The sequence below is a fragment of the Leopardus geoffroyi genome, chromosome C3 (genome assembly GCF_018350155.1).
Source record: "Leopardus geoffroyi isolate Oge1 chromosome C3, O.geoffroyi_Oge1_pat1.0, whole genome shotgun sequence".
Classification (NCBI taxonomy): Eukaryota; Metazoa; Chordata; class Mammalia; order Carnivora; family Felidae; genus Leopardus; species Leopardus geoffroyi.
The window spans coordinates 141,696,695-141,710,055 of record NC_059338.1 but is presented as its reverse complement, the minus strand read 5'-3'; the positions used below and the strand labels follow the sequence as shown (position 1 = coordinate 141,710,055).

General features: G+C 45.6%; 1 long non-coding RNA gene across 1 annotated transcript; it reads left to right on the top strand.

The window, feature by feature from the left end:
• The first annotated feature begins 1,676 nt into the window (after positions 1–1,676).
• LOC123586199 lies at positions 1,677–12,355 on the top strand. Its single transcript, XR_006706671.1, has 4 exons — positions 1,677–1,954; positions 5,759–5,870; positions 9,484–9,560; positions 11,195–12,355. It is a non-coding gene; the product is annotated as an uncharacterized LOC123586199 (long non-coding RNA).
• Positions 12,356–13,361: the final 1,006 nt, after the last annotated feature.

Genomic DNA, 13,361 nt, shown 5'->3' with positions numbered 1-13,361 from the left:
AATCAAAGTCTTAAAGCAAACCAATAGCTGCCAAACAGAACTTGCAAGTACACACTGACCCCTCCCTGTCACTGACCCCTCCATGTCAGTTTCTGTGTTTAATTGCCGTGCTGCTGACAGCTGGAGAAATGTGTTTTCAGATGTTTCCCAGTGAAATTCCTGGCGCATCTCCTGGTGGGATCTGAGTAGGCAGGTGTGTGTGTTCCTCTGGGGGTACAGGATCAGCTGTTGCCTTGGGTGGGGTTAAAGGCCCCTGAATAAGAGAGCCCTCAGCAGTGTGGGAGGATGGAAAGCCCTCTTCCCCCACCCCAAACCTGCCGCTTGCCCACCTCTTCCAATCTCATTGGGCAGTCACAGGGATCCAGTGGTTCCTTGGATTCTGATTGGCTGTCAGTGGTTCGTTGGATTCTGATTGGCTGTCAGCTGCCAGACACCCCTCAGGTTTGCCAGAACAGCTCTGCTTGTTATGGGTTACTAACCACAACTGTCAAGGGCTTGAAAGAAAACAAAACCCAGGGCAGGCAGGGTCTTGGTTTGGTGTATGTTCTCTTGTCTGTTATTTTTAATTCCAAATTAATAGCACAGATCAAGCCCACAGTTAAATAACACATCTGCCTGGGGTTTGGGTAGCGATTCACAATATGTTTTTATTCATTATTGCTTTAATTATGGCTCAGGATTCTTTTGAATCTCTCCCAAGTAACAGGTGGTTTTCTGACCATGATAAATGCTAAATGCTGTGGAGGATAAGGCAGTTAGGCATTGTTTTCCTAGCTGTGGTTACACCTAGGCCCCAGGCAGCTTCTGAATTAGCAGCCTGCAACAGATTGGAATTCCTGGGGGAATTCACTTAACCCTTAGTTCTCCCGAACCTGTTTTCAATGTGCTGTGGGATGGGGGCTCCCCGTTACACCCCGAGGCACAGCAGATGTACTTTTTGTATCCTGGGAGGTAGCAGGAGGGTTCAGCGTAGGTCAAAAAGTTAATATGTCAATGTTCTGAAGGGTGACGGGAGTAAGAACTTAGTGTGATATTAAAGATGATTTGAATTTAGATTTTTTTTTTTTTTTTAGAATAAAAGCATTCTTTTATATATCTGCAATAGATGGTAACAATTAAATAAGTCACACATGAATCATAGAAATTAGAGTGAGGGCAAAGGCCTATTAGATCATCTAGCCAATTCCCCAGCTAACAGAATTATTCCCCACAGTATTTTTGGGGGAGCTTTGTACAGTCTCTTTTGTAAGATTTGAGCAACTGGGGCCTTCATTATTTCCTTAGGGACACACTTTCCCTTACTATAAAAGGCCACAGTGTTTTTCCTCCTTAGCCTGATATTCAAGTTTTTTTTTTTTTTTTTTAAAGTCTGCATGTTACATGCAAAATCATTTGCACAATGAGACTGATCAGTGGTAGTAATTATACCTACAGTTCGCCTGGGAAACCATGCATGTATTCGGCCTTCTTCTGTGTACTCCCATTTCTGGTTTTTATGCTTGAATTTGCATACTCCTTGGAGGGGTAGTACTGAGACATCAAACAGAAGCCTCCCTGTTTCCAATATCGCCATCAAGAACTGGTCAGAGGTAACGCTGACCCCCTCAATTTGAAACGAGGGGGAAAGATGTTTTTGAATAAATTCTGTTCAGACTGTTCATGTTTCCAGGGTAAAGAATACGCAGTCATCCAGGAAATGGCAACTGCTTAGAATTCCTCTCTCTTTGGAACAAACTGGTATTGTCTTTCCAGGGTTGTTTGTATTGGAGAGGCTACTGATTGTGCACACACATGACCCGGGGCTCCAGGGCAGACACTCCCGCTCCAGATTCTCGGTAATCCGGGCGGAGAGCTGCTGATCAAGCAACAGCGGGGGCCGCACACACAAAGCTTCCTGCTGAGTTGCCATGGTTTGTGTCCCCGTACCCTGAAGGGGCAGTTTTCAGTCTAAGAGGTAAGATTTTTGTGCTTGGAGAGTTAGAGACACTAACAGGGATAAAGCTCATGGATTTCCAGAACTCAGATTGCCGTGGTTTGAACACATTCCCCTTTCCCGTTCCCCTTACTGGTCGTTGGAGGCAGGTCAACGTGCCAGGCACTGAGTCTGGAGACGGGGAACAAAGATTCAAGCTCCCTGCCCTGGAGGACCTTCTGGACAGGTGAGGCAGGCGGGAGTGGAGATAAGGGTGTGAAAGTGCCACAGGGGAGCTGCACATGCAAATAAAGAGGGGGAAAGAAGCAGGGGCGCCTGGGAGTGACTCGGGGAGCCTGCAAGGGTGGGCCTGCCTGCCAAGCCAGCTTCGAAGGTCTCCGAAAGGGGCTTGTTGGCCACATTTTGCAGATGAGGACGCCATGGTTCAGATCCACATGCCTTGTCCAAGGCCACAAGCAAGGATTGGACCCGCTGACCACGCTTGTTGTCTCAGACGAGGCAGCTGGAGTACAAATTCAGGGTGGGCGTCTTTGTGGTCTCCTGGAGAGCGCAGGGGGCCGCGGAGCTGCAGGGCCCTGTGGAGCTCCAAAGGCGGTCAGAACGTTTTGGAATCCGCTTCGAAGGGACGGAGGCAGGGACCTCTGTGCCTCAGTTCACAGGAGAGAACCGGGCTCCTGCAGAGTTCCTCCACTCTTAGGATTACTAAGAATGACTCATGTCCAGACAAAACCACGTGCCTTCTGCAGACTGATGATTCTGACCAGGGCTGAGACAGTGGCCGTGGTCAAAGCAAATGCTTAGTTTTGTGGTTATGGCCTTCTAACAGGCTTGTGATATATGGGAAAGCCACGGGGAGCGATCCCCACCTCAGAATTGAGGGCAGGGAAGAGAAAGACGAAGAGGAGGCAGCAGGAGGAGAGGCGGGCGTTGGCGTCTATGTATCATCAAATGTGGGCACTTGTGCTGGAATGATCTTCCCAGCCTCTTCCCTCAGGCCTTCCTCATCCTTTCCCAGCCTCTTCCCTCAGGCCTTCCTCATCCTTACCTCAGCCTGGGTGTGGGAGGTTTTGATCTGATTGGTGAGACTGAGAGAAGCCAGCATGGCATCTTAGCGCTTTTCCACTCTTGAAGATTTTCTGGCATGTTCCATGCCCTCCCTGCTCTAGGGCTGAGAGGCCAGGCCTGCTGCTTGCTGTGTGCTTGTCATGCGGAGGGTACGAGGCCGTGGTTTGGGCTGTCTTCAGGTCTAGACTTGGTCTTCCATTAGGAAGACCCATCGGGGGCCATCACTAAACGGTGGTGTTCAATTCTGACTCGCCAGTAATAAAGATGCTGTTTGGAACACCTGTCTACTTCGCATCAATTCTGGACTCAGAAACGGAGGCGTTGTGATTATCACTGCTAATACACTGATGTTGTAGGATTTCACACCAGCCTCTGAGACAGAGATCAGGTGAAGATGAGGGTTAGAGTTGGGGGAATTGCTTAAAGTAGACGCGTTAGATTATAAGCTCAAAAAACCAAGACAAACTCAGTATCTGACAGTGAGATTTTTGTTAACCAAATTTTGGCACATCAATACAATAAATACAATCAATACAATACAATCAATACAAGATGACATTAAAAATGATTATGTGTACATCTAGATTGTCATAAAATATTCACACTCTATTAGAGGCCAGAGCAGATTATAAGACAGTACAATTGCATTTTTGGTTAAAATAGGCATGCGTAAGAAAAACTCTGGAAAAATATACCTAGAATATTAATAGATCATCTCTGCGAGAGGGGTTATGTGTATTTTTTTTCTTTTTCCTCATTTATTATGTTGATTTTTTCCTAAAATAAATTTGGATTTCTTGAGTTGTTAAAGAAAATGAAAGATTGTAAACATTTTGTCATACGAAAGAGAAGATGTGGCAGAAGAAGGAACAGCATTGGATCTGGAGTCAGAAAGGTCGGGTTTTGAATCCCAGCTTTGCTCCTATTCTCGAGGTGGCCTTGGCGGTTGAGTCTTTTGTTTCTTAGTCCCCCTGTTGAGAGCTCACAGCAATACACAAGGAGACGGGCTGTCTTCTGGCCGGTCCCTGGAGGTCCGCGGGTGCTGATGCGCAGACAGGCCCTGTGGCTCAGGGATTGACTTCCACTAACCAACTTCATAAATGACTCATTAGAAATGAAATTGCATGCATTTTGCTTGATAGTGGGGTACAGTGAGCTGGCAAGAGGCACAAGGACTTGAATTCTCCGTTTGATTCACTCTTCCCATGTAGGCAACTACATGGGAAGCCAAACTGTAATAAAAACCTTGGTGGGTGAGCATGAGATTTTCACATATTCGACAAAAGACGTCCGATCACCTAAGACGTGCTAGGCTTTGGGCTAGGTGCTGCAGATGTAGGGCTAACCAAATCGACGTTTCCTTGTTGGGTATCACGGTAGAATATTAATGACTGTATAAGATAGTGGCTAGGAGTTTTGGAGGCAGGAGGTGCAAGACTTGGGCTTTTCCACTTACAGTGGAGGCTTGGGAAAGTCACTTCACCTCTCTGAACCTCATATTTTTTCTCCTCTAAAATGGAGACAGCACCCACTCATTAATAGTTTTGCTTTGTGTATTACGTTAAATAATGTATGTAAAGCGCTTAAGTACAATGCCTGGCATACAGAGGTGCTCGATAAAAGGTGCTGTAACAACTACTGATATGCTATTTTAACCTGATGCATCCATTTTGCGATAGGTCCTACCGGGACTTGCTAACCCTGGGCCTTCATCAAGCTAATGTCGAAAGTTAGTACTTGCAGGGGCACATCTGGCTTTAATTTCCTGTATTTTTTTTCTTGATTTTTACTTTTTTAAAATGTTTTCTTCATTTTTGAGAGAGACAGAGACAGAATGCCCGTGGGTTAGGGGTAGAGAGAGAGGGAGACACAGAATCCAAAGCAGGTTCCAGGCTCTGAGCTGTCAGCACAGAGTCCGACGCGGGACTTGAACTCACAAGCTGTGAGATCATGACCTGAGCCGAAGTCAGACGCTCAACTGACTGAGCCACCCAGGCATCCCTTGATTTTTAATTTTTTTGATTTAGTTTTCTTGATTTTTAAAGCTTTCTCAGTTTTCTTGATTTCTTTAACATTCACTGACCTTTCTGATTTTTTTTTTTTTTTCTCTAAATATGTTAATACTGTTAGTTAGGCTGAGGGTTGACAAACACTTTCTATGAAGAACCTATTTTGGACAGAAAGGAAAGGGAACAGAAGCAACAGGGGAAGGTGGGGGCTTAGGACACCTACATCACATATTGGGGGACCCTGGTTGCCATGTGGGCACTATTTCCTCCCGTCCTCTTTCCTCGCTGCTTTCTCGTTCCTTGCCTGCCTTCTCTGTGACAATGCGTCAACTCTGCCGTCACGGGACAAGAGCAGAGGTCACTTGTAAATGAACGAGCATGACTGTGTTCCAGATAGGTAGCTGGGTTCGGCCTACAGACCGTAGTTTTGTTGACTCCTGATTTAGGTAACAGTCTGGTTGCCACTATTTAGAAGCCTTCTTAGATCATTGATCTCATCCATTATGTATTGATTTTATAATGTAATTATTAGGTGCAAATTTATTTCCAAATCCATAGGGCCTAGCTCACTGTGGCTGCACCCTTCTCCACACCCCTGTGTGCTCACATAATGGCCACCCGTGTCTTGTAGACCAGGTAGACTTTATATTTGAGGGCTACATGACAGAACATGGGTTAAGAGTGGCACAAAGTGCCTGGTCATGGGGGTACTCAGTAAATGTGACTTTTCTGATTTCCCTTTTCCCTTAAGGTCGTGCTTAGAACCAGTCATCAACACTGAGGACTGAGTGGGGTGAAAATGGGGGTGCTGCCCTAACTTTCAAGATAAGAAGGATGCTTCCTTTCCTCCACACTCCAGCCTGGTAAGTAATCTCTTGTGCTCATGATGAGTGGTATGGAGAAAAAAGCCACGATAGTGCACTGTGGGAAATAATACCATTAGATTCTTCCAGAAAATACTCAGGTTGAGGTCATCGGGGCTCGGACCACATCTAGAGTGCCCTCTCCCCTACCAACACTTCATGGATAAGTAACCCTGTTCCTGCCTTGCTCACAGGTTGAGCATATATCTGGCTCCTAATCCTATCTTGAGAGAGAAATTCAGTGCTACACAGTACTTAAGAGAGAGGTGTATTGTGATGAAGATACGGTAGAAATTGAAAAGGGAGAATTCACAATATATTCCACACCGCAAAAACATAATAAAACATCCTATGAGACATTCATTTTGACTCCCACAAATCGTTTCTTGTTTTGGCCAGCTTTCTTGTTACCCTTTCTTCTCTGGTCTCAAAATCCTCTCTATCTTCCCAAGCAATTCAACTCAGCATTTCTTGTTCTATTCCAGAGCATTCTTTTAGGATCATTTTGTTCTTCTAAAGTTTATTTATTTATTTTTGAGAGAGAGAGAGAGAGAGAGAGAGAGAGAGAGCGAGCATGGGCGAGGGGCAGTGAGAGTGGGAGAGAGGGAATCCCAGGTAGACTCCATGCTCTCAGCACAGAGCCCAATGCAGGGCTTGAACTCATGAACCGTGATGTGAGATCACGACCTGAGCTGAAATCAAGAGTCAGACGCCTAACTTTCTGAGCCACGCAGGCGCCTCTCATCTGGTCCCTTTAGATGCTCCCTTGATGAGTCTGTACATTGTAAACTATATTCGTTTTTGTCTGGCCACCAGTTTTTTGTTTCCATATCATTCTTGAAAGATACTATTTCTGAGAACACAGTTCCAGATGGACAGTTCTTTCTTTCCATCTTTTGAAAACATGGTTCCACTGGCTTTTGGCTTCATTGTTTCCGTTGTAAGTCCACTGTCAGACCACAGTCACTCTGCGGTAGGTAAGCTGTCCTTTCTTTCTTGTTGCTTTCAAGATTTTCTCTTCAGCTTTGGTGCTTTGCAGTTTCACACGGTGTGCCCTGTGTGTGTGATCGTTGAGCAAACATTTCCCCTGCTTCAGATGTATTATACTTCCTATCCCTGACGACTCATGGTTTTCATTAGATCTGGCATTTTCTTAGCTATTATCTCTTCGAACAAGGTTTCTCTCTTTCATTCCTTTTCTTCTTTCTTGTGTAACTCTGGAACTACGTTAGAAAGGCTTGTTCTTTCCTCTCTTTCTTGTTCTGTTTTCTATTTTCTTATCTTTTTTATGCTACATTCTAAGTATTTATTTATTTATTTATTTATTTATTTATTTATTTTGGCTCTGTCTTCAGTTTACTAATCCTATCTTCCGTCACATCTATTTGCCTGGTTCACCTATCTGTTAGTACACACACACACACACACACACACACACACACACACACACATTTTAATATATGTAGCTTTAATTATATATATACATATATATATATATTTTACATTTATTTATTTTGGGGAGACAGAGAGAGACAGAGCACAAGCGGGGGAGGGGCAGAGAGAGAATGAGACACAGAATCTGAAGCAGGCTCCAGGCTCTGAGCTGTCAGCACAGAGCCTGATGCAGGGCTTGAACTCACGAACCGTGAGATCACGACCTGAGCTAAAGTCGGACGCTTAACCGACTGAGCCACCCAGGTGCCCCTAATTGTATATTTTTTAAATTTCAATTTCTACAGGTTCTGTTTAGTTCTTTGTCAAATCTTTTTTTGGTCACTTTTGATAGCCCTCTTTTCCTTGTTCCTTTTCTATCATATATTTCTTTCGACATTTCATACGTAGTTCTTTTATGTTCTATACCTGATAATTCCAGTATTGAAGTTTTGGAGGTTTAAATCATGCTTTTGCTGACTCTCACTTATGGTGGTTGGTTACTTTGTGGTTTGGTAAATTTTTTTCTCTTTTTAAAAACATATTTAATGGGGGCACCTTGGTGGCTCAGTTGGTTAAATGTCCGACTTTGGCTCAGGTCATGATCTCATGGTTCGTGGGTTCAAGCCCCGCGTCGGGCTCTGTGCTGACACCTCGGAGCCTGGAGCCTGCTTTGGATTCTGTGTCTCCCCCTCTCTCTGCTCCTCCCCAATTCGTGCTTTGTCTGTCTCTCTCTCTTAAAAATATATAAACATTAAAAAAATTTTTTTTAACATATTTCATTGAACGTAAGCTGTGAGGATCCTCACATGACTGGGTTAAGAAGGCTTTGCTCTGGCGTGGATTTGCATTTTTATCTGCCAGGCACACAGGTGTTACCAAATGGGGATTGCTTTAACTTGTTTTCTTTGGGATTTTCAAGATTAGGTGAGTAATGAAATATTGAACCTGAGATTCATGGGACAGGAGCACATAGTTATACATTCCCAGGGAAACCATTATTAGTCTTTTATTATTATTATTATTATTATTATTACTATTATTGATAATATGATCCACCTGGACCTATGGTAGGAACAGATTTCCTTCTGACTTATTTTGCCAGGAAGCATGTTTTTCTAGTCCACCCTTTTCCTGGACCATAAGCTCCTTTGAAGGTACAAGCTTATCTGAGACTCAAGTTCATCTCTATTTTGCGCAGGCCCAAAGACCCCATTTCCCTGCACAACCATTGAAGGTTTTCTTAAAGGATCAGATAAGAAATATTTTAGGCTTACAAGCCATATGGTCTCTGTTGCAACTACTGAACTCTGCTGGATACATAAGTAAATAGGCGTGGCCATTTGTCAATAAAACTATTTACAAAAGGGGCTCCTGGGTGGCTCAGTTGGTTGAGTATCTGACTCTTGATTTCGGCTCAGGTCATGATCTCATGGTTTGTGAGATCAAGCCCAGCATCGGGCTCTGTGCTGACAGCACAGAGCCTGCTTGGGATTCTCTCTCCTTCTCCCTTTGCCCCTCCCTGCTTGTGCCCTCTCTCAAAATAAATAATAAAATAAACTTAAAAAAAAAAAAGCTATTTACAAAAGCGGGTGGTTCGCCTGCATACTGTAGTTTGCCAACCTCTGCTTTAGAGTCCCTGTGTTGGCATTTGTTTCCCCGGCAGCCCCAGCTTTTGAACCTCTTACTTGTTTGTTCATGGCTTATTTTGTTTTGTCTTATCTTACTTTATGTTAAATACGGGAATTTCCCTTATTATCTGGAGAGTTCATCAATTTGTTTACTATCACAGTTCATCCAACACATCAGGGTTTTGCAGTGGAAGGATTTTCACCATATCTAGTCTTCTGTATTTCTGAGAGCAAACCCAACAACTTGTCTCTCCCCTTTAGCTTACATACGCTCTCACCTGAAAAAAAGCCGGTGAGTTGGCTGTGACCACCATCTAATCTATTTTTCTTGAAACATCTCCCCGAGTCCTCTAGCAGCTTGTTGCACTGATTTATAGCTCCGGTTCCATCTGAGAGCTTATAGCTTCAGTTAGCAAGATTTCAGAAGAGTTAAGAGTTGAGGTTCTGGCCTCTCTTCTACCATGTCAGATGACCGCGTAGAAGAAATTTGGGTGTTATATATGGATGTGGCCTTCCACAAATTCTTTCAACCATGTCTGTCGCTGCTGTAGGGGCCAAGGTTTCCCAGCAGATGAGACAAAAGAAAATCCTGCTCTCTTGGACCTGGCATTTTAATGGAGAGGAACAGGTAATAAATAAGTGAATAAAACCAGAAAATATCAGGAAGTGAGAGTGCTATGTTGAAAATAAAAGAAACAGTTTTAATGGAGTATGGCTGGCAGGTTGTTTTTATTTGTTTGTTTAGAGTGGGGGCGGGGGGCGGGGGGCGGAGCTCAGTGACGGGGTAACATTGAAACCTGAGTCGGGTCGTACAAGGGAACAAGCTCTAGAAGGATCTCAGGCAGGGGATGAGGGAGGACCGTTCAACACAGGGCAAGAGCCGTGCAGAGGCCATAAAGTAGGAGCAGTTTGGGTATTTTCTGGGGGCAGAGAGGATGCTAACGTGGCTGAGATATAATGATAGCAAAATTGACACAAAAAAATCTCAAAGGAAAAAAAGTGGGAATCTGAGAAATGGTAGAATTAACCCAGGAATATAAGGAAAAGTGGCCCTAGGATGATGGTTGAGTGGCAGTCTTAGAAAGCAGTTGGTCCAAATGAGTCTAGGTAAGCATAGGGCCCAAAAAAGAATGGCTTCCCTAAGAAAGGGCTTTCTGTCACAGACACTGGATGATTAAGAAACCTAGAAGATTTTCTTGATAAGACAAGCACATACGTCTCCTGTTAATCACAAGACAAGAAAGGTAATAGAAATTGTGAGAAAAAATAAACATTTTATAAGAAATTTATAGTTTAAATATGGAGCAAGCTGAGACGCGGCACGATTCAGAGCAGCTGATGTCATTCAAGAGAAGACAGCACGTTTGATCTTGACGTGTGGAACATCCTTCTTTGGGCAGCACAGAGTTGGTTAGTGGCCTTCGGTCCAGTTGCTACACTGGCTTTTTTTTTTATGAGCGCAGTCACATTTCTCAGTGCTGTAGTGGGCGATATTTATGCAATAATAGTATTGTTTTTAAAGTCTATTTACTTATCTTGAGGTAGAGAGCACAAGCAGGTGAGAGGGGTAGACAGAAGGAGAGACAGAATCCCAAGCAGGCTCTGAGCTGTCAGTGGCGAACTGGATGTGGGGCTCGAACCCAGGATCTGCGAGATCATGACCTGAGCCAAGATCAAGAGTCAGATGCTTAACCGACTGAGCCACGCAGGTGCCTGCGTGCAATAACAGTTTTATTATAGATGTTGTTTTCGGGTTTAAAAATTTAGACGCAACCTTCGTTAACAAAGCAAGAAAAACTACAATTGAGTCAAGGACAGAAGATAAATGTTATAAACCGTGACGCTGCAGAAGTGTGCGCAGCAGCTGAAGAAGGCGGGAAGGACCATGCTTGTTTCCTTATCTCACGTAATGTGTCTCGAGGGCACTGAGGGATATTCAAATTTTAAAGTCTTTGGTACACCAAAAAACTAAACAACTCCCTTCCTGGCTTATTTTTGTAACTTATTTTAGAAAGTTCTTTTATTGCACAATATTTATGGGATATTTACTGCCACTCACTGGAGAATAATTGCAGAACAAGGCAAGACGCACCCCTGTCCTCATGCAGCTTCTATTCCAGTGGGCGAGAACGTGCCTTACTTATAACTATCAAAAAGACTCCTGTTAAAGACACGGGGTATTCGTAACATCGCAGTCATGTTGCAACTCCCACAGTCCAATTGCTTTGTGTATATTGGTGACTCCTAAAACTTTATCTTCAGAGCAGATCTGGTTCCTGAGCCCGAGAGCTGCACGTCTGAGTGCCTAATGAACATATCTAAGCCTGATCGTCCACATCCTGCCGCTCCGTCAGAAAACATCTTCCTCGCTTGCACCCACACGACACCCCGCATCCAATCAGTCACCAAGCTCTGCCGACCTTGCCTCCTGGGCAGAATGCAATTCCCGACATTGGTTGTACGCCCCCTGCTCCTCCTCGGTCCTGGCCGTCATTTCTCGACTTGGCTTCTTCCAACCCTTCACTGCCTTCCCATCCATTGTGCACGCTGCAGCCAGAGCAACATGTCAAACAAACAAATCTGATCATCTCATTAATCCGTCTAAAGTCCGTCAGTGGCTTCCCATGGCCTAGGAAAAAGTTCAGTTTCTTTAATGTGGCGTGGCTGGCAAAGTCCCTCTCTTTTTCTCTCTCTCTCTCACGGACGTGTGTGTGCCTGCTTGCGTGACTGTGCACACACCTGAGCCTAAACATTTGCTGCTTTCTCTTTCCAGAATGTTCCCCCCATCACCTTGCTCTCTTCTACTGGGGTCCTCCGGTTCCTCCTGTGAGTTCGGCTGCTTGTGTTGCCGGCAGGTTATGGGCCTCACACTTGGCTGTGAGCATCTGCTTGTTTTGGTGTTCCCTCGACTGTGCCTGACGCAGGGGAATTAGAGAATGCCGGCCAGGGGTCCCACCCCTTGGTTCAAATCCTGCTTCTGCCACTTCCTTGGGCCGTTACCTAACTTCTCTTAAGCTGTGTGGGCATCTGTAGAATGGGGATCAGGGTGAACTTAACCTCCTAGATTGTTATAAGACATGTGACATGCCCAGAAGTGCATCTCTGTTCCTGCTGTGACTTGCATGGTGACTCTCACACTTCTGGTCTCGGCTTAATGAGGCTCTCAGGTCGTCCTTGAGACGCCCTCTGTTTTCATGGCTCCCACAGGTCCCCTCCACACATGCACCCCCTCTCTGGGAGTCATTCGTAGATTATTGCGAGTGTATAGTAACAGTGATTGTCTGCTGGTGTGTGAGTGCCTGGGGGTGGAGGGGAAGGCCAATCTCTTGTTTCCTACGAATTCCTGGTGTTCGATACAGAACACGGGACCGTGTAGTTTGGTACACGTGGAGGTCAATAAAAAAGGAGAAGCTGTGGAATGCATGGGACAGATGCAGGACTTGGCTAATCTGACTTGAGAGTCATGGGACCCTGTAACACCTGAGCAGGATACTCCACATCTGGAAACGCACTCTGTCATTCTGTAGCAGAGAAGAGCTTCCACAAATGTATTTCTATATGGGTTTAAAAAAAAAAAAAATGCTTGTTTTCCAGCCGTGTTTCTAACTTAGAGACTGTTAGAACATGTGACTGGATGTCCAAATGGCGGACCCACCTTTGCCAACCGGGGGGTAGAGGGCTTTAGAGCTGAACCAGAGGAACCCCACACGCTCCTCAGTCTGCAGTGTCTTTCCACTTTGGGAGGCTCCTCTTTTAAGGGGCAGTGTTATCTACTTATCGATGCCCCCCCCCCCCCAACCTGTCCCGGGACCAGCCAGTGCTCCTTCATGTCGCTGTGCCCTGAGGCCCACGTCCAAGTTGGGGGTGACCCCAGCTCACGCGGCGATTTGGCTCCTTTAAGAGCTGGGACAGGCTCCCAGAGCCCTGCAGCTCCTCCGCAGCCGGGAGCAGAGACCAGCTGTCGGCACCCCCCCGCCCCCCCAACGTCTCTGTGTTTACATGCACGGTCACATGGTAACCTCTCCCAGCTCGTGGGCTGGCTGCACAGTTACCTCATCTGCAGTCCAATGACCTCATCCACGTAAAATGTGGCAAGTGCGAGACAGGAGCAGAAAGGGCCCAGCTTCTCACTCAGAGCCCCCAGGAGAAGCTGTCCTCCGCACTGGCTCAGGAAATCAGCCAGAGAGCTGTCCACTCGGTAATTACTCCCGGCCAGGAGCTGATTCATAAGTCAAGTGGATGTGTCTTCCGGGGGTTGGGGGGGAGGTGGGGGCTGGGAGGGGCCTGTGCAGAAATGTGGGTGCCCACACCTGGGAGCTGCTTATCTCAGGGGCTCGGCATCCCCCCCCCTCCCTGCCAAAGGACCACTGACTGCAGGCTAGGCTGAGCCACTATTCCCCATCCTCCAGCAGCTTAGGCGCTTTGAAGA